The sequence below is a fragment of the Dipodomys spectabilis genome, unplaced genomic scaffold (assembly GCF_019054845.1).
Source record: "Dipodomys spectabilis isolate Male_0828 unplaced genomic scaffold, ASM1905484v1 ptg000344l, whole genome shotgun sequence".
Lineage (NCBI taxonomy): Eukaryota > Metazoa > Chordata > Mammalia > Rodentia > Heteromyidae > Dipodomys > Dipodomys spectabilis.
In genome coordinates this window covers 1,897,501-1,919,989 of record NW_024871021.1, presented here as the reverse complement: position 1 = coordinate 1,919,989, position 22,489 = coordinate 1,897,501, and positions in this window count along the sequence as shown.

Below are 22,489 nucleotides of genomic sequence, written 5' to 3'. Positions count from 1 at the left end.
CAGTCAGGCCACAGGTGGTGCTTGTTTAAGAAAGGAACCCTGCAGTTTAGCAAGTGTGTCCTTGAGACTCCCTGTGGTGCAAGCCAACCAGTTTAAAGTACTTCAACCCTCTGATCTAACCAACAACCTGTTTCTGCTTTGTAGTGCGCCAATATAGAATTGTATTAAGAGTTTCCCGTGATTGTTATAATTTGTTGTAAGATGTTATGATGTATACAAAGTCCCTGCCTTCCCTAAAAAGTGTATAAAAAGTACTATAACCCTGGGCTCGGGGCCTCTCAGTGTCAAGGGCTGCTGCCATGTATGTGGGGGGACCAAGTTCTAGCTTGCAATAAAGACTCCTTTGCTTTTACATTGTTGATGGTCTCTGGTGGTCTTTTGGGTAAGGATTTCCGAATTCAGTTTTACACTGTCTTTCTTCCATCCTGTTTCTGGCTCCCTAATCAAAAATTATGTGCCTGTAGGAGTGGATTCATTTCTGGGTCTTCAATTCTGTTGAATTGATGGAATTCCGTGTTTCTATCGGGAAGAATAGCACTACCCCATTCCTGAGGAATTGGAAAGACTGGAAAAAAATAATATTAAGTGCAATAAGCCAGAGCCAATTAAATATATACTGCATGATTTTCCTCATTTGTAATAACTAGAATATGTCCATAAATCTTCACGTTAAACCAGTAGGTAGTAAAAGACAAATAATTATACTTGGACATGAATAACTAACAGCAATCTAAGCATTCACATGGCGAAAACAAGGGCAGCTATTCTTAGGAGAGGATCACAATGGCTCAATACCTATGTACATAGGACCATATTGCAACGAACTCTAAGAATCAATCATGCATATGAAATACATATATCTGTATATAATTTTAATAGATGTCATAAAATTAACCGACTTCCCTGTAATCTCAAAGCAAAATTCTAGGTTTAGAAGATAAAACTGAGGAATGTTTTCAAAACAAAAACTAAAATATATAGAGGAAAAAGTGGGAGAGAAAAGATAAGATGAAAAGTAGAGTAGCTATCTGTTGAAGAATTCATAAAAAATTTCCAAAACTATACAAGAGAGCTGGGGTACAGCTCAGTTGTAGGACTAGACTAATATATACAAAGCCATGGATTCAATCTCCAAGAAGGCATAATAAGGTAATAAATAGTAATAATAAAATAATTACTTGAAATAAATGCTTTCAAGTTAGAGGCCTGATTCCTAAAACAGTATACAAATTACTGTCAATTCTTGTATCCAATGACATAAAACTACAAGAATGAAGAGAAAATAGTTTTCCTTTTCTATCCTTTCCTTTAGTTTTCTGTTTTCTTCTTTTCCTTTTTCCTTTGGCACTACTGGTGCTTGAAATTGCTAAGGCTCTGACCACTTTAGATTATTTTTGTTGTTTGGGTTTTTTTTTTTTAACTGTATTTTTTTTTTTGTCTTTTCTTTTTTGGTACTGGGGATCGAACCCAGGACGTTGCACTTGCTAGGCAAGCGCTTTGCCACTGAGCTACATCCCAGCCCCACTTTAGATTATTTTTCAGATGAGGTCTTACTTCTTGGCCAAGCCTCCTTTGAGCAATAATCTCTTACGTATGGCTTCCACAAACGTGAGGTAACAGGGAAATTACACTATATCTAGCTTTCTGTGTTTTTATAGTTTCTCACAATTTTTTTTTTTTTTTGTCAGAACTGGCCCTGGATGTTGGTGTTCTAAAGATCTGCCTTCTAATTAGCAAGCTTGGACTAAGACTATTTTCCAATGTAAACATTCGATATTGACTTCTATTTTCTAGATATCATTAAATTCTATTGAGCTTAGTATGGATTATGATGTTATAAGAAAAACACAGAGAAATCCCTTGAATATTTTCCCAGTTTCTTTAAATATTTATAGAATGACATCACAAGTAGGACATTAATATTTCACAAGAGCCTTATGCAGACTTCAGTTACTTTAATTATTTTGTGCGCATATTAAGTCCAAAATAATTTTATCAACTCTATATTAATATATCATATTTACAGATAATGTTTCTTTACCAAAAATGAGTCTGTCTCATGCTTCCCTTTTATAATTAAACCCACTACTTCTCTTTGTCCCATCCCAAACCTGTTTCATCCTGGCAACCAACACATTTTTTTTCTACGACTTCTAGCTCATGCAATAAATAAGCTTTTAGAATTTCCTTCAAATCTATGGTAGATTACTGTCAGTTGTTGTATGCCTTAATAATGTATTGTATTCCCACGAGTTGCCTTTGGTTCTGTCATTATAGAATGTAGCACAATTCGTTTCCCACTCACCTGAAGAAAGCCTGAACTGATTTCCATTTCTTTGATTAGAGGAAATAATGCTGGTATAAACCTCTATGTTTTGGTCTTTGGGTGAATGTTACATTTTATTTCTATGAGACAAAGCCTGAAGAACTCAATTCCTGTGCTACTGTGGGTTGTTGCATATTTCATATTCTAGGAACCTGTCAAAATGTTTTCAGAAATGGCTTTCCCAAAGACATTCCTGCCAGCATCCAGTTTCTTTGTTTCTTGATAGCATTTAGTATGGACATTATTGTATTATGTGAAGTAATTCTCATACATGTTTTATAATGTCATTTTAGTTTTAATGTGCATTCATTTGATGACTGATGATGCTTTTCTTGTGCTTATTTTTCACAAGATGTATTTTGCTGGTTTCTAATCGATTTTTTTTAACATTAGGTTTTGAGCATTTTATGTATAGTCTACATTTGAGGCACTCTTCAGGTACAGGATTTGCAAATATTTTATCCTTGACTATGGGTACCCTTCATCATCATTACCATCATCATCATCATCATCATCATCATCATCATCATCATCATCATCATCACTATTAGTATTACTATTATTAATTTTGTACATGTATGTATGGTCCTGGGGATTGAAATCAGGGCCCCTGAGATTTGTTGCATTTGTTAACAATTTACCATTTGAGGGGCTGGGAAGGTGGCTCAGTGTAGAGCGCTTGCCTTGCATGCATGAGGCCCTGGGTTCGATTCCTGAGCACCACACAAGCAAAAAAGAAAAAAGCCATAAGTGGCACTGTGGCTCAAGTGGTAGAGCGCTAGCCTTGAGCTGAAGAGCTGAGGGATAGCACCTAGGCCCAGAGGTCAGGCCCCACGACTGGACCTAAAAAAATAAAAATAAAAAAATAAAAAAACTGGCTTTTTTGCTGATTAAGCAGAGATAAGATTCTCAGGGACTTTATTTTGTGGGCTGCCTTCAAACAGTAATACTCAAATCACAGCCTAGCTGTGATGAGATACATGAGCACCCTGCTCCTAAATTCTATTCACTATTTGTATATGAGACTAAATTATTTTAGACTTTTATTGAGTTTTATTGAGTTATACTATATCAAGTTTTCCTTTCCAATAATTTTAATGCCATATTTAAGTATACTTAAATTGTCAAGACATCTTCCTTTGCTTTATATTTACATCACTCTTTTGTTTTATATGCCACTTTCAAAACCTGCTTGAAGATAATATTTGAATAAATTGTTATATTTAAGTCAACCTTCACTTTTTAATTCTCCCCAATACTGTCTAATCTATCACCACTTATTAAAGAGAATGTCATTCCATAAGTGTTTGGTTTTAAACTCTTATTAAATATTCCTTGATAATATGTATGTGGCTCTAGTCTGGTGCCCTCCAGACCCATTGAGCTTTGTAATCTTTCCTCTACAAATATAACAATTTTACACTAACACCTTTAATATTAGACAGAGAAATATATTCCAGTTTATTTTCTTTTGTCAATGAGTCAAGAGTGCTGGTCAGGTGTTTTAAGAAATTGTCATAAACTTATAAATAAAATTGTGAAGCTGGGCACTGTCGGCTCATGCTTATAATCCTAGCTGCATAGGAGACTGAGATCTGAGGATTGCGGTTCAAAGCCAGCTTGAACGGGAATGTCTGTGAGACACTTATCTCCAATTAACCACCAGAAATCCAGAAGTGGCACAGTTGCTCAAGTGGTAGAGCACTAACTTTGAGCTGAAGAGCTGAGGGACAGTACCCAGGCCCAGATTTCAAGCCCCAAGAATGACCAAATAAAAGGAGGGGGATGAAGCAGGAGACAATTAAATATCTTTGCTCAAATGTATCCTCCAATCCACAAAAATTATATGTCTCTATTTACTTAGATTTTTGTCTTTATATTCAGCATTTTATAATTTTCAATGATACTGGGTGAACAACACTGAAATATATTTTGACAATGTGTGGAGATAGCACAAAGACATTAACAGAAAACAATTGAAAAATAAGAGGCAATGGGAATGGAGAAAGACAGAAACAGGTTAATCAGGCCCTTGATCAATATGTGCATGTGCAAAATATTTCAATAAGATTTCTTCGTACAATTAATATGCACCAATTAATAAATACCTTCCAAAGGCATTGGTATTCATGTATGACATAAAGGATAAATATAGCTTCTCTGGTGAAATGAAACAAAGATAGATGAGAAAATACATAATTACAGTAATTGTGTAAAAGAACTAAGAAATTTGGTCAACATTCTGAGGGCTCATGGTTCATTAGACTAGAAGGCTATTGGTGTCTAAGATATACTAAAATGTTAGACTTGAGCCTATCTTTAAGACTGCTTAATGCTAAAGTAAAATCAATAAAGGACATGTTTGACAAATAAAGTAAAATGATCGCTTATGGACAAATTAAAATAATAATATACATATATGTCTATATACATGTATGTACACATCTGTATATTCGTTTATATGTATAAATATATAGTTATTTGTATATATACACATATAAATATGAAATATGCATAGGTACACATAGTATGTATACATATACATTTATTTAAAGAGACTTGAATCAAAATATATTAAGAGCATATTAATGCCAATGAAAAACTTTAACCAATCTGAATATGTTATCCAAAAGTCCAAATACATATCTCTGTAATAATATACCAACAACCAAAGAACATATTAAAAGATCATAACATACCTAGACATTGCATACATATAGAGATTAGTGGAAATAGAAACAACAATAAGATAGCACTGCACAACCATTATGTAGGAATTGGAATCCTTATACATTGTTGCTTAGCACTTAAAGTGATATAGTCAGTTTATTAAACATACTGGCAATCTTTAAGATACTACACATATAGTTGCTCTATTATCCAGCATTTTTTTTTTTTGTCGGTCGTGGGGCTTGAACTCTGGGCCTGGGCGTTGTCCCTCAGCTCTTCAGCTCAAGGCGAGCGCTCTACCACTTGAGCTACAGCGCCACTTCCGGTTTTTCTGGTGGTTTATTGGAGATAGGAGTCTCACGGTCTTTCCTGCCCTGGCTGGCTTTGAACCGCAATCCTCAGATCTCAGCCTCCTGAGTAGCTAGGATTACAGGCGTGAGCCACCAGCGCCCGGCTTGTTTTTGTTTTTTTTGGGGTCCGGTCCTGGGGCCTGAACTCTGGGCCTGGGCACTATCCCTCAGCTCTTCAGCTCAAGGCTAGCACTCTACCACCTGAGCCACAGCGCCACTTCCGGCTTTTTTTTCTTTTTGCTTATGTGCTGCTGAGGAATCAAACCCAGGGCCTCAGGCATGCAAGGCAAGTGCTCTACCACTGAGCCACCTTCCCAGTCACCCCCCCCCCCCCGCTTTTTTTTAAAGCATTTGTTAAGCCAACACTTTATTTTATAATACAGAAGTTTTAGGGTTTTTTGGCCAGTAAGGGGGCTTGAATTCAGGGCCTGGGCACTGTCCCTCAGCTTCTTTTTTTTTTTTTTTTTTGGGTCGAGTCGTGGGGCCTGAACTCTGTGGCCTGGGTGCTGTCCTTCAGCTCTTCAGCTCAAGGCTAGCGCTCTACCACTTGAACTACAGCGCCACTTCCTGCTTTTTTCTTTTTGCATATGTGGTGCTGAGGAATCGAACCCAGGGCCTCATGTATGCAAGGCAAGCACTCTACCTCTGAGCCAGCTTCCCAGCCCTTATCCAGCATTTTGAATCATAATTTTATATACAAAATAGATTTCAACACATGCCCAATGAGACACATGTACAAGAATATACACAGCAAAACCTTTTACAATAATATATAATAAAATATTGAAATGCCCATTGAGGACCTTATATAATTATACACATGTATACAAAACAATATGCTCTATCCGTCAGAAAAATTTACATGAACTTACTTGGGAAACACTAATATTACATGGGAGAAATGGATAAAATAGACTGCATTTTCTAATTAAATGAGCTTTTTAAAATTGGCACATCTGTAGTGGTAGACTATGAAGTAATGGCTGGTCAAGTGGAGGGTAGGTTGAAATGATGACAGGAAGTAACTACTAATAAATATTGGAGTATTTTGAGGGGGTAGTAATGATAAAATGTTCTAGAACTGAAGGTGATGTTATAGTCCAACTCTTAACTTTCTATGAATCATTGTACTTTACCGAAGAATTACAGATTGCATTTGCATTAACCTTAGGAAAAATTTTAGAATAGTAGTGGGTGAATCTGAGTGATAATTTAGTATTTAAAATCACAGAATTCTGTAATGCATAAGTTTAGTATGTTGATGAATGAGACTATCAATAAAATATGAATTGTGACATATCCTCTAACTCACTATATATGATGTTGTGAGTCAGTGAATCTTCTACAAAATTATGTAAATTGAGAGATGAGATAGGATTGAGAAGGATGAGGGACAATGATAATCAAGATGCATTGTACTGGGCTGGGAATGTGGCTTAGTGGTAGACTTAGTTGTAGTGAGAAGCCCTGGGTTTGATTCCTCAGTACTACATAAACAAAACAAGCTGGAATTGGTACTGTGACACAAGTTGCAGAGTGTTAGCATGAGGAAAAGAAGCTGAAGGACAGTGCCCATTGTCAAGGCCCTAAGTTCAAGACCCAGGACTGGCCAAAAAAAAAAAAAAAGGAAGCATTGTATTAAGACAGGCACTAGCAGCTCATGCCTGTAATACTAGATACTCAGGAGGCTGAGGATTGAGGTTTGAAGCCAGCACAGGCAGGAAAGTCTGTGAGATTCTTATCTCCAGTGAAATCTGAGAAAAATCTGAAAAGTGCTGCTGTTCCTCCAGTGATAGATTTCTAGTGTTCATCCAAAGGAGCTCAGGGTCAGCTCCCAGGCAAAGAGTTCAAACCTCAGGAGAGAAAAAAGGAAAACAAAATAACTCACTAAACACTATAAACTGCATGGTCAAAAGCAACCCCCAATCACGCACTTAAAGTTAATTGAAAATATGATTAGAATAAAATACAAGTCATTTTAAGGACCAAACATAGATAGAATACAAAGGTTGTTTACAGGGACAAAGTAAATTTTATATCACGCAATTTGGGTTGAAATTTGTTCTTCAGTCTTATTAAATCATTTGTGAAATTGACAATAGTGCCAATTATAGATTTATTTCCTTGAGGAACAGGGTGAATTCTGATGTCTTTTTATAGCAAACCATAGTGGTAAATTTTTTGCCTCTTTTTGAAGTATAACTGATATTTTAAAATAGATTTGCCCTACTATAATATTAATTTAATCAATCATTTCATTAGGGCGATGTTGGTCAGATTTTTTTTTCCAGTAAATCTTATCCCTTATAATAAATGAGAGCATGCTGTGTCAGTCTCCTATTAATATGACAAAATAGTTTATGAAATCAGCTTAAAAGGAGGAAAGATTAATCTTGGCTTCTGATTTTATACATTTCAGTTTATGTTTCTTATCCTCATTGTTTTGGGTTGGCACAGTACCCCATGTCAGGAACATGTGATGGAGTATGTATATTCGTGGAAGCCAGGAAGAAAAGAAGAGGAGGAATAGGAGTGGGAGAGGGAGAAAGAAGGGTAGAGAGAGAGGGAGAAGGAAAACGAGAAGGAGACAGAGAAGAAAAAGGAGGAAGAATAGGAAAGGACTTTGATCTTAAGGTCCTCTGATCACAAGTTCTCAGTGACCAAATCTCTACAGCTGTGTCCACTTGAAAAAGTTCACCACCTCTTTATGGCAACATAGTGAAAACTAATTATTAATCCCAATCCTTTATGATTTCAGATTTAATTTCTAGAGTGGTGGGTAGATATTTCTGTACAATTGTGATAACTTCTGTTCCTAAGTATTTACTTCAATTAATCAGAGGAGCTATTTGGCATGGAGTTGGTTTGGTTATACAATTGCTGGAGAGATGAATGAAATATATAGACTGCAAATACATTTTATTTAACAGATAAGGAAGCTTCAAGAGATTTCATTTTTGATCTTCAAAAATAACTATTTCATCTAACTCATAATGACTTGAATTTTTTATAATTTTATGGCATTTTTATTCAAGTTTTTTGTCATCTATAGTGAGGTTATTCTTCCTAGTTGAAGGAAAAATGAATACTGTAACTTCTGTAGAGAGTAGGTATAATATGAATTTCCTGCCATTCAATAATGTTATATTCAAATATATAGGAATAATTGGATAAGTCATGGAATATTTTGCTTTAGTTAGCTCATATTGAGATTGATTCAATTTCTAAAAATCAGTGTTGACATAAAATATATGAAATTCAGTGTTTCTCTGAAATGACTTAGTACTCAAACCTCAGAATATACATGACCAGTAACTAAGATTTCTGCATACTCAAAAAAATGTATGAATCTAAATTTTTATGTAAAAAAAAGTTTAGGGTAAAAAGAATAGAAAATCATGTATCTGCAATAGATAAAATTTAAAGTTAATGACAAATTGCTTCAGTCAGCCTGATAGAGCCTATTGATTTTAGCTTACATGAGAAATTTGATTAATGATCCTTTTGTCACTTTTGAATAATAGAGTATTTCAATTTGTCCAAAGATTCTGTCATTGAAACCTTTAGTGCATATTTTTTCATAAAAATGAAAAGTATTTTTCCACAGTGCAGGTTCAGATTTAATAACTAAATAAATATCTAAATGTTAATTTGTTAAATTGACCTCTGGAATTCAAATAATAAGAAATTTATTTTATTCTTAGATATATTATATCTGTGCTGAATATGAGTGTCTCAAGCTTCTAATCCTTGCTATTCTGGAAGCTGGGCTTCAAAGCCAGTCTTGGCAAGGAAGTTTGTGAAACACATCTCAATTAATCACACACACACACACACACACACACACACACACACACACACACACACACAGAAAGCCAGAAGTGGAGTTGTGGATCAAATGTTAGGGCACTATCCTTGAGTGAATAAAACTAAGGGATAGGCCTTGAGTTCAAATCACAAGAACAACACTCTCTCTCTCTCTCTCTCTCACACACACACACACAGACATGTACAATATTATGTCTAAATTCTTATTTTAGTTTGAAGAAATAAACAATATCATGAAAAGTAATATTTGTTACATATCCTGCATTTTTGTGAAGTGCTTTTTAGTGGTTTTTAGTTTTTTGTTTTAAGATATAGTTTAGGTTGTTAAAATTAATATTAATCTATTTAATAGTTATAATTCCTCATAAAACATTGGAGTACAACATTTGGTATTTTTTCTATAGTGTTAAGAAGTATTCTGAGTAAAAGAAAGAAATGAAGAATGGAAGAAAAAAGAAAGAAAGAAACAAAGAAACAAGAAAGAGAAAGAAAGAAGAGAGAAAGAGAGAGGTAGGGATGGAGGGAAGGAGGGAGGAAGGAAAGAAGAAAAGAAGGAAGGAAGGAAGGGACAAAAACAATTTAATTTATAAAAGCTGATATTTAGCAGAACATAAATTTCATGTAAGTTAACTCTTTAGTAAGTGCAAGGTTGCAATTGCCACTTCTCTGCATGTTCTCTATGCATGAATGAAACCAACAAATGAGGGATCAGAAATAACCACCTGAATCTGTTTGCATCTGTAGTAAATATGTACACAAATCTTTTTCTCATTTTCTATACATCATTAAATAACTATTTGCAAACAATTTACATTTAGTTATAAATATTCTAAAAATTGATGTAACCAAAGGATGTCAATGTATTATATAATGTGAACACTGGTATTTATAATGCTAATAATATTACATTCTTCATCTTATATTAGTTATAAAAATTATATTATGTATTATTTCAGAGAAATTAGCATCCTCTAATTTTGGTGTCTGTGGGAGACCTAATAGCAGACAGTAATTAAAATCAAAGGAGATCTGTATTTCTGAAAGCAATTAACTCATTGGAGAGTGTTCAAATACATCAGAAGGGCCTTAGAAATATTGCACCATGTTTACATGATTACCTATGATGTGATTCAAGAGCCACTAAACAATTGTACTTCACTTTGCCGTTACTATAATTATTCCCATTGTAAGAAGAATCATTCACATAATTTACACGATATAGGTTTGTCCTTAAGTTATTATTTTCTATGAAATAATATCCAAATGATACACTACACTAAGAGTTAAAGCAAAAGTTGCAAAATATATTGGACAATGTAACTCCTTCCAGATACACATTTTGAAATTGTATTCCTTGCCTGGTGGCATTAGAATCAACTTTTCAGAGATGACCCTGAAATAATGATCCTGATAAAAGAAGCCCAATATAACTACTCTGCCATGTGAACATCCAGCAAATAAATTATAATGAACCAGAAAGTAGACCCCCCATAAGACAAGGAATTGCTTTGAATAACCATTTTTATAATCAATGTCCAAGCTTCTAGAGTATGGCTAATATACTCCTGATGTTTTTAAGCCACTTACGTTGAAGTATTCTCTTATAGCAGCCCAATAGCTGACAAAAAGCAAAGGAATTTTTATTTAAATTTCAAATTTTCAGAAAAAAAGATTCATAATGTTTTATTATTGGAATTTGATTCTCCAAACCTCCAGGTAAAAAATATTTTTAAATGGGAATTGAATTGAGGTTCAACTCTCTATTCAACAATCATAATTAATTTTTTGAATATTTTAATATTTTTAACTACTTGTACAAAGGAGTTGCCATTCACTGAAACAGTTTATGGATACAGAGCATCTTGATCAATTTCACCCATTTCAACATTCTCATCCCTCCCTCCCAATCAAGCCCAGTCTTTACGTATCTCAATATTATGTTATGTATGGAATTTCTTGCCATTTAACAAAGCAGTTTATGTGTACAATGCACCTGTAATTGTGTTACCACTTCAACATCTTCACCCCAATTTCACACTACCCCTTGCTTTGTATATTTCAATTCTGGGAAGTATGCAATGGTTTCTTTCCTATATTCTATCCTTTTCCCCTTCAATTTCCTATCCCTCTCACATTGCCCCCCGCTGTCCTCTCTTGCAGTCCACATTTACTGGCATTTATTTTGTTGGGCTTTGACTTAATCTTTTAAGAGAATGATAGTATTTTCACACTACATAGACTCTGACACTTCAGATAATTCATTTGTATCTGTTTGCATACCATCCAGTATGTTTAATAAATGTTTATAAATTTACATTTAGAAGCAGCTGCTATCTACCACAAGTGAGGAAACCTAAGTTTCTCTGGGTGCAGTTAATTTCACTTAACATTATTATTTCTGCGTGTTTCATTTTCCTTAAGAATGTTACAATATTATTCTTTCTGATGGATGAATGGAATTCAAATATTTATGTATATATATGTATGTATACATACATACTTGTAAATAGCGATCAATAAAAGTATATATGTCTTGTATGTATATATATATATATATATGTAGGTTGCTTGATTTCCCTCATTTGTTGTATTAGAATGTGCCTATAATTCTACAAGTAAACACACTTGGATGGTAAAAGGGGAAACATTAGACTTGGACATGATAAATTATATGGGATTCTAAAAATTTATAAAGTGAGATCAAATGGAGGATGCCCTTTGGAAAGGATCACAAAGGCTCAATAGCTATATCAATATTATCATATAAAATAATGTTCATCAAAATGATCTCCAAGAAATGATAATGAGAGTTTTATTATTTTGCTTTTTCCTTCTGTCTTCTGTTGCTGTTTTTTATTTCTGTACCTTTGGTCTTATATGTAAGTTTGGAAAGGGCAAGGGGAAACACAGAAATGGTGGGACAAAGGGTGAACAAATACAGCAGTGCCACTCAATAGACACTACATTGAAAGTGAACTATACAACTTATGGGGGAGGGAGGTTGAAAGGGAAAACCTGGGAGAACATGAGGGAAGAAGTGACACTATTCAAAAGAAAGGTGCTCAATATCTGACTATGTAATTGTAACCCTTCTGTACATCATTTTTACAAATTAAAAATGGACTTCATAAACAGGCCAGAGTAGCTATACAAATATTAGACAAAATAGGCTTTAAATTAAAAGTGGAATGAAAGTAAAAAGAGACAAAGGAGGACATTAAATATTGATAAAGAAAACTCTCCATCATGGGGATATAACAATTCTAAATATCAATTCCCTGAATCCTAGAGCTCCCAAATTATCAGACAAATACTACTTAACCTAAAAATATGCATGCATCCAAACACATTGTTAGTTGCTTGAACACATCATTCTTACCTCTGGACAGGCCATCCAGGTAAAACCTTAGCCAAAAAAATTTCAGACCTAAATAACTGCAATGACAAGCTAAACCTAATAGATATCTACAGAATATTTCACCTAGCAGCATCGCAATATATATCCCTCTCAGCAGCCCATGAAATGTTCTCCAAAATAGATCATATCTTAGATCACAAGGAAAATCTGTGAAAATTCAAAAGTAAAAATGAAAGTACTCCTTGTATCCTGTCAAACCATGATGGGACCAAATTAGATCTTGACATCAAAAGGCATTACAGAAAATTCTGAAACTCACAGAGATTGAATAACACATTGCTAAATCATCAGTGAGTCACTGAAGAGATATGGAGGAAGTTCCAAGGTTTATGGAATTCAGTGGAAGTGAACACACAAAATACTACCTCCTCTGGGACACAAGGGCACAGGCAATACTCAGAAGAAAATTTATAGCTTTGAGTATGTACAGCAATAAATTAGAACAATCTTGAGTCCACACTAATTATGCACCAATAGGTCTTTTGAAAAACAGGAACAAGCCCAACCAAAAACCTGTAGACAAATTAAAGTAAATAAATCAGAGTCTCAAAAAACATACAAGCAATCATAATTGACTTTTATATACTTTTATGTAGCTCACAAATTCACCCAATGAATGTCAATGTAGCTATTTTCAGAGATAGACTCAACCAGCTCAAACCAGTGAACAAAAAAAATCTAGAATTCTAACAAGCAACATTCTGTTTGACCTTAAAAAATTCTCTGTTGTTATTATTAAGGTGATTTATAGAAGAATTGCAATTACATGAGTCAAGTAATGAGTACATTTCCTTTTATGAAATGTCTTCAGTTCTCTCATTTGTCCTGTCCCCATCCATGTGTTAAATAGTTCACTTTTATCAATGTTCAATGAACTCCACTGCTGCAATTTTTCACCCTTTTCCCTAAAGCTCTGTGCCCACCCCTCACTTTCCTGAAGACGTACAATGAATACACTAGGCATAAGGTAATGAAGACAGAATCATCACAAACTATAAAGAACAACAAACCAAAACAAAAAAAGTCTTCTGTTTCTGTATCTCATAGTTTGAGTATATACAGCATGTTATATAAATATAATTGTTTTTTATCATTAAGTCAATTCAGGGATTAAGGTGTGATAACTTATAATGTTGCTTTCTATTCAATAATGCTCTTTATTTTAACATTAAAGTTGTAACACAATTCAAGTCCTAGTGAAATTTGAAGGTTCAAATTTAAATTTAAAATTTCAAAATGTCTAATACTTCCACTTTGGCAACAAAAATGAAAAACAGGGATGTTTTATGCTCAAGAATGTAATTATTTCATGGGCAAAAAAGTAAAATAAATGTAATATTAATTCAGTGGAAAAAATAAATCAAATATTTATGCAATGCATCAATTCCATAGATTATGAGATCTATTGATAAAATTAATAAAACTTGTAAAGTTGGTTTTTCGACATAACATCTTGTACATCTCATTGTTGCAATGGGTCCACCTGTATCCCTATTTAAACAATTTATTTTTCCCTTCCCCTCCACAAATTATACCAACGAGGAGATTGGAAGGAATGGGAAGGGGAAACAAAGGAGGAGGCAACAATGCTTGATATGAAATGTAGTCATTACCTTGCCCATGTAATTGTAACCCCTCTGTATGGTATTTTCACAATTAAAAAAATAATAAATAAATACATAAAAATAAATAAAACCCAGGATTGGCAAAAATTTATTTTAAAAGAAAAAATGATTAAAACTCGTATTAAGTAGATTACTTAAGACATGAAGCAAGTGATAATATTCTTTTCTAGGTGAAGTTGATATAGAAATCAAAATCTGAAGATTCCAGAGTTCTGTGTGCTTATACGTGTCAATTTATACATATGCTTGACTCACCTCGACATTATATGAAGATAACTGAGAACAGGACTAGAATAAAAAAAAATCACTCAAGGGCTGGGAAGGTGGCTCAGTGGTAGAACACTTGCCTTGCATGCCTGAGGCCCTGGGTTCAATTCCTCAGCACCACATAAGCAAAAAGAAAAAAGCCGGAAGTGGTGCTGTGGCTCAAGTGGTAGAGTGCTAGCCTTGAGCTGAAGAGCTGAGGGACAGTGCCCAGGCCCAGAGTTCAGGCCCCACTACCGGACCCCCCCCAAAAAAATCACTCAAACGTTTAGCTTTATTTTGTGACTAAATATGTCTTTTTTATCTCTTTATTTTATTTGAAAAATCTGGTAATTTATTTAAGTCACATCAACAATAATGAGAAATACACAGCCCCTAGCTCCTTAAAAGACAATCAATAAGACAAAAAGAAAACAACAAAGAAAAAAATTGAACCTCATTTTGCACATAGTCTTTGTATATTGTGGTGATTTGTAACTGTAGATTATGTGACTATCCCATGAATCTGGGCTCAAATCACTAGGGCTACTGGAAGAAAATTTCAAATTCTATAGCAGCTAACACAGCTGTGCAGTGGTTTGTGGGTTTCACTACAGTAGCAGCTGGGCCTGAACTGTACAAAGGAAATAATTTTAGTTCTTTGAAGGCAAAAATGTGATGAAAAGCATACTTTTATCTTGTTAGATGAAATAAGAAGACCACACTTTAAAGCTTACTAAATGATCAGCCCTTTAAAGAACAGTGCCATTTTTAAGGAACTCTAGATCATTCAAGTCCTTCATTCCATCCACAAGCATTGTTGCCATTCACAAATCATTGCCAAAGTGAATTTCCGGTTCTTTTTGATATTTCAAATGGCTTAGGAGTAACATAAACAATAATTCAAGTTGTTGAGAAAATTTAATTTAGAATAAGCAAGCAAATCAGATTCAACTCCATAGCATAACCTTCAGGAAAAATGAACTGAGGAATATGGCATGTCCTCTGTAATTTAATATTAGACATTAGGGCAAAATGCCAGAAGCAGACTCTACAAGGAAACCGAAGTCTTTGATAATATATATAAAAGGTTACCCAGGGAAAAGTAATTTTACTTACATTTTCTATTGTATGATAACATTTTTGTCTGCTAATGAGAGACTCAAAAAGATTTTAATTATGATATGAAAAATGTATTGACAGAAATGAATGAAATCAGGGAGTAGATGGTACAGGAGCTGGGTGATTCTTTAAATATTTTCATTATTTTGAATGATCTGGTATTTTTGTATTGTGGAAGTATGAATGTATTTTATATCTGTGCAGGAAAGGTTGATTATTAGATAAGTGTCTGATACCCAATGTCAGGAACCTAATCTGAGTCAGAGTGGTAAATATGTGTGTGTGTGTGTGTGTGTGTGTGTGCCTGCAAGCATGTATTTAGAAGGAAGAATCTTATTTTCCTCAAGGTATATACTTAATTGTATTAGTTATATTACATTAATGACAGCAGATTAAGGTAATTAACATTTTGACACATATGTTTATATTCCTATGATTGCATGAACAAACTAAAAAGTTATTTTTGGTGTATGAGTTTTGTGGAAGGTCAGCTGAAAGTATAAACATTTGTAATCTTGAGAAAGATACCAATGGCAATCATTTCACTGTAGATCAGTTTTAGACAACACTTGCAAGGATATATAATCATATTTCAAAGTGCAACATTGGTTTATTTTCAAAAGCTACACTATTCTATAACTTTGTAGGAAAACAAGTTAAATTATGGAAACATAAAAGTAATGTGATTATTTATTGCATACAGTTTTACACTTTAGTTTTGTCAAATCAAAATACCATTTATTTCTACTGTATAGGAGGAAAACCCTAAATATTACAGTTTAAGCCATATTTCATTTTGGGAAGCTTTGTCTGTATGAATAAGTTTATTTCTTTTGTTTCTGCTTTCCTATTCATAATTCTGTTTCTCATAGTATTATTCTAAGGACATTTTCTTTATCCCAATTTGGGGCTTGAATATAACTCATGCTCAGTTTGCTAACAGTAGTCAGTCTACCATTTGAACTATGTCTCCAGCCCAGAAATTTTTGTAGTTAATTGGAGATAGAACCTCATGAATTTTCCTACCATCCTGAAAATATTATTATCCCCCAAGTCTCATCCTTCTTAATCACTAGGATTATAAATTTGAGTCATTGACCCCAAGAGTCAATGACTTTTCATGTCTTATAGATTCCACATGTTTGCTAGTAATTGTAATAATAAACTACCACAGATTGGGTAGCATTAACACTGTAAATACATTCCCTCTGAGTTGGTGGAACTAAAACTCCAAGATCAGAGTTGCTTCTTCTGAGTCCTCTTTCCTTGGCATATTCAAGACCTTCTGCTTCTCTTGGAGGAGAGTTCAACTTAAATTCTACCTTTGAGATTCTGTTTCCAAATGCAGTCACTTTCTAAGGCAATGGGTTTTTGATCTTTAGTGTGTTTTCAGTAGGACAGTATCCAACACATAATATATTACTTAATGGATAGGAGAAAATCTCTAATAGGAAATTATTTGGTTTGGGCATGGAAGTTATATTTAAAAAAATAACAAAAGAGGCAAAGGTTTTATTAGAGCTTGTAAAATGAGTATGAAGTCTTTACCTCAGACATACCAAATTCTTACCCTGACACACACTTAAATGCCTAGTGATACTGGATGATTGAACCCAAAATCCTATACTTGTGAAACAGCATCTCTTTTATTACCATACCAGCAGATTGTAATTTGGTTGCTTATTTTGAGGTAGTATCACTATGCCTGGGCCTGCTTGGACTGAGGTCCTCCTAACACAAGCAAAACACATTGCACCCAGCAAATGGTTAGAGTTTCTGAAACTTCTTTTTTTTGTCTGGGCTTTCCTGGAACTGCAATACTCTAATCTCTGTTTTCTAAGTAGATAATATTGCAGGTTTGAGCCACTTTATCCAGTAAAAGTATACAATTTCAAGATATCTTGATATTGCCTATATTTGTGCTTAACATATATTGCTAAACTTAATTTAATTTTCTCCCTCTTTTGTTTAGTACTCTGAGTTGAAAACATTGACTTTCTTGATATACATGGCTTTGTTTTGGGTGGAATCCCATCACAATCAAAAAAATCTCCCAAAAAGTTTATGTCAAGAATCATGGAAAAAAGGCTTCAGGTTGGAAAAAAAACACTGATCCTTAACTTATAATTGCAGTATATTTATAATGTTAGTCAATGCTTTCTGAAGTATGAGAAGAGAAGGAAGACAGAAATGTGAAAGGTGTCATCTTTGTAGAATTTCTGTAGTTGTCACTTCATGTTATCTTTCTTCCTTAAGGCTTGCTTTATTAAAACCCTCTGGGGACTGGGAAGGTGGCTAGTGGTAGAGCGCTTGCCTTGCATGCCTGAGGCCCTGGGTTCGATTCCTCAGCACCACATAAGTAAAAAGAAAAAAGCCAGAAGTGGTGCTGTGGTAGAGTGCTAACCTTGAGCTGAAGAGTTGAGGGACAGCGCCCAGACCCAGAGTTCAGGCCCCACGACTAGACCCAAAAAATAATATAAAATGAATAACAACAACAACAGTAATAATAACAGGAATAACAATAGTAATAACTATAGCAACAACCACAGTAGTAATAATAGTAACAATAACAGTAATGACAGTAACAATAACAACAGTAACAATAACACTAATAACAACAATAGTAATAATAGCAACAATAACAACATCAGTAATAATAGCAATAACAGCAATAATAACAGCAGTAATAATAGTGTTAATAACAACAACAACAACAACAATAATAGTCACAACAAGAGTAATAATAGTAACAATAACAACCATAAAAGTAATAATAAGAGTAGTAATAAGAGTAACAATAACAATAACAATAACAGTAATAATAGCAAGAACAGTAGAGATAATAGCAACAACAACAATAACAGTAATAACAACAGTAACGATAACAGTAATAACATAGTAATAACAACAGTAATAATAACAATAGTAAAACAATAACGGTAATAATAGTAATAATAATAGTAATAACAATAGTAACAACCACAGTCATAGTAATAGTAAAAATAACAGTAACAACAGTAACAATAACAGTAATAACAACAGTAATAACAATAGTGACAACAGTGATAGTAACAATAACAACAGTAATAATAATACTAAAAATAGCAATAACAATAGTAACAACAGTAACAATAACAACAACAATAATAACAGTAAAAACAACAGTAATAACAACACTAATGATAACAGTAACAACTGTAATAACAATAGTATTAATAATAGTAATAACAATAGCAACTACCCCAGTAGTAATAACAGTAACAATAACAACAATAACAATAATAGTAATAGTAATAACAACAGTAATAATAACAGTAATAACAACAGTAATAACAGTAATAATAATAGTAATAATAACAGTAAAAACAATAGTAATGACAACAGTAATAATAACAGTAACAATAGTAATAACAATAGTATTAATAATAGTAATAACAACAGCAACTACTCCAGTAGTAATAATAGTAACAATAACAATAATAGTAATAGTAATAACAACAGTAACAACAATAGTAATAATAGTAACAATAACAGTAACAATAATGGTAACAACAGTAATAATAATAGAAATAATAGTAATAACAACAGAAATAACAACAGCAATAATAATAGTAACATAATAGTAATAACAGTAGTAACAACAGTAATAACAACAGTAACAGTAGTAACAACAGTAATAATAACAGTAATAACAATAATACTAATAATAGTAACAATAGCAACAATAGTAATAATAGAAATAGCAGTGATAATAACAGTAATAACAACAGTAATAATAATAGTATTAATAATAGCAACAACAACAATAACAGTAACAACAACAATAGCAATAATAGAATTAATGGTAATAACAACAGTAATAATAGTATTAATAATAGTAATAACAATAGTAATAACAGTAACAATAGCAACAACCACAGTAGTAACAGTAGTAACAACAAAAATCGTAATAGAAATAAGAGTAATAATAATAGCAACAATAGTAATAACAATAATAGCAACAGTAACAATAACAATAGTGATAATAGAAATAATAGTAATAACAACAGTAATAATAGTAACAATAACAATAGTAATAACAACAATAACAGTAATAATAGCAAGAACAACAGGAATAATAGTAACAATAACAACAAGAATAGTAATATTAGAAATAACAGTAAAAATAACAGTAATAACAATAGCAATAATAATAGTAAGAACAATAGTGATAACAACAATAGTAACAAGTAACAATAACAGTAACAACAACAATAACAACAGTAATAACAGTAATAAAACAACAATAACAGTAATAGTAACAAGAACAATAGCAATAATAGAAATAACAGTAATATCAATAGCAATGTTAAGAGTAATAATAGTAATAACAATAGCAACAACCACAATAGTAATAATAGTAACAACAATAATAATATCAATAATACAAATAATAGTAATAACAACAGTAATAACAATAGTAATAATAGTACTAATATTGGTAACAATAACAACTATAACAATAATAACAGTGATAACAATAATAATAGTAACAACAATAACAGTAATAATAACAATAGTAACAATAGTGACAACAGTAATAGCAACAATAACAATGGTAATAATGAAATAACAGTAATAACAAAGTAATGATAACACTAATAACAATAGTAATAATAATAGTAACAATAGTATCAAAAACAACAATAGCAATACTAATAACAGCAATAACTATAGCAATGCCAATAACAATAATAGAAGTAATAATAGTAACAATAACAGTAATAACAATACCAAGAGTAATAATAGTAAAACTGAGAGTAATAATAACAATAATGGCAATAATCGTAACAACAATATAGACATAGGAGTAGGAACTATGGTCATAACCACAACAATAGGAGTAATAACAATAGTAACAACAATAACAGTAACAGTAATAAAAATAGTAATAACAATAGTAACAATAATAATAACAATAGTATTAATAGTAATAACAATAACAGTAACAGTAACAGTAATAACAATAGTAATAACAATAGTAATAACAATGATAGTAATAACAATAGTAACAACAGCAATAACAGTAACAACAACAACAACAATAGTAATAATAATACCAATAAGCGTCATAGGAGGAAGAGGAAGAGGAAGAGGAAGTCAGGTGCCTGGTCTCCAAGGAAACCACCAGGAAACCGGAAGTGGCACAATCTTGGTGTCTCTATGGCTCCCAGGGGCCTAAGGCCCCACCCTAGGGACAGGAAACTCGATGAGGAAACTCTGAGCTCCACCAGCAAACTGAAAGTGGGGCCATCTTGGTCTCTAGGGCTCAGGGTCACTCAGGGGTCCAGAAAACCCAGGGTGCTGAGTTCAAGAACCAAGAGAGCCTGCCCCCCTTCCTTACTCCCACCCCCAATAACAAAGAAGAGTGGATGGATGGATGGATGGATGGATGAGTGGATGGATGGGTTGATGGAGGGATGGATGGATGGGTGGATGGATGGATGGATGGATGGGTGGATGGATGGATGGATGGATGCATGGATGGATGGGTGGATGGATGCATGGATGGATGGATGGGTGGATGGATGCATGGATGGATGGGTGGATGGATGGGTGGATGGATGGATGGGTAGATGGATGGATGGATGGATGGATGGATGGGTGGATGGATGGATGGATGGGTGGATGGGTGGGTCGATGGATGGATGGATGGATGGATGGGTGTATGGATGCATGGATGGATGGATTGGTGGATGGATGCATGGATGGATGGGTAGATGGGTGTGTGGATGGATGGATGGATGGGTGGATGGATGGATGGGTGGATGGATGGATGGATGGGTGGATGGGGGGGTGGATGGATGGATGGATGCATGGGCGGATGGAAGGACGGATGGATGGATGGGTGGATGGGTGGGTGGATGGATGGATGGATGGGTGGATGGAAGGATGGATGGGTGGATGGAAGGATGGACTGGTGGGTGGATGAATGATTGGATAGATGGATGGACGAATGGATGGATGGGTGGGTGGATGGATGGATGGATGGATGGGTGGGTGGATGGATGGGTGCATGGATGGATGGATGGATGGGTGGATAGATGGATGGATAGATGGATGGACGGATGGGTGGACAGATGGATGGATGGATGGATGGATGGATGGATGGGTGGATGGGTGGGTGGATGGATGGATGGATGGGTGGATGGATGGGTGGATGGATGGGTGGGTGGATGGATGGATGGGTGGGTGGTTGGGTGGGTGGGTGGATGGATGGATGGATGCGTGAGCGAATGGAAGGATGGATGGATGGATGGATGGACGGATGGATGGATTGGTGGATGGATGGATGGATGGATGGGTGGATAGAAGGGTGGATGGATGGGTGGATGGATGGATGGATGGATAGATGGATGGATGGATGGATGCATGGATGGGTGGATGGATGCATGGATGGATGGGTGGATGGGTGGGTGGATGGATGGGTGGATGGATTGATGGGTGGGTGGATGGATGGGTGCATGGATGGATGGATGGATGGGTGGATGGAAGGATGGATGGGTGGGTGGATGGGTGGATGGGTGGATGGATGCATGGATGGATGAGTGGATGGATGGATGGGTAGATGGGTGAGTGGATGGATGTGTGGATGGGTAGATGGGTGGGTGGATGGATGTGTGGATGGATGGGTGGTTGGGTGGATGGATGGGTGGGTGGTTGGATGGGTGGGTGGATGGGTGGATGGATGGATGGATGGGTGGGTTGGTGGGTGGATGGATGGATGGATGGATGTGTGGGCGGATGGAAGGATGGATGGATGGACGGATGGATGGATTGGTGGATAGATGGATGGATGGATGGGTGGATAGAAGGGTGGATGGATGGGTGGATGGATGGATGGATAGATGGATGGACGGATGGATGC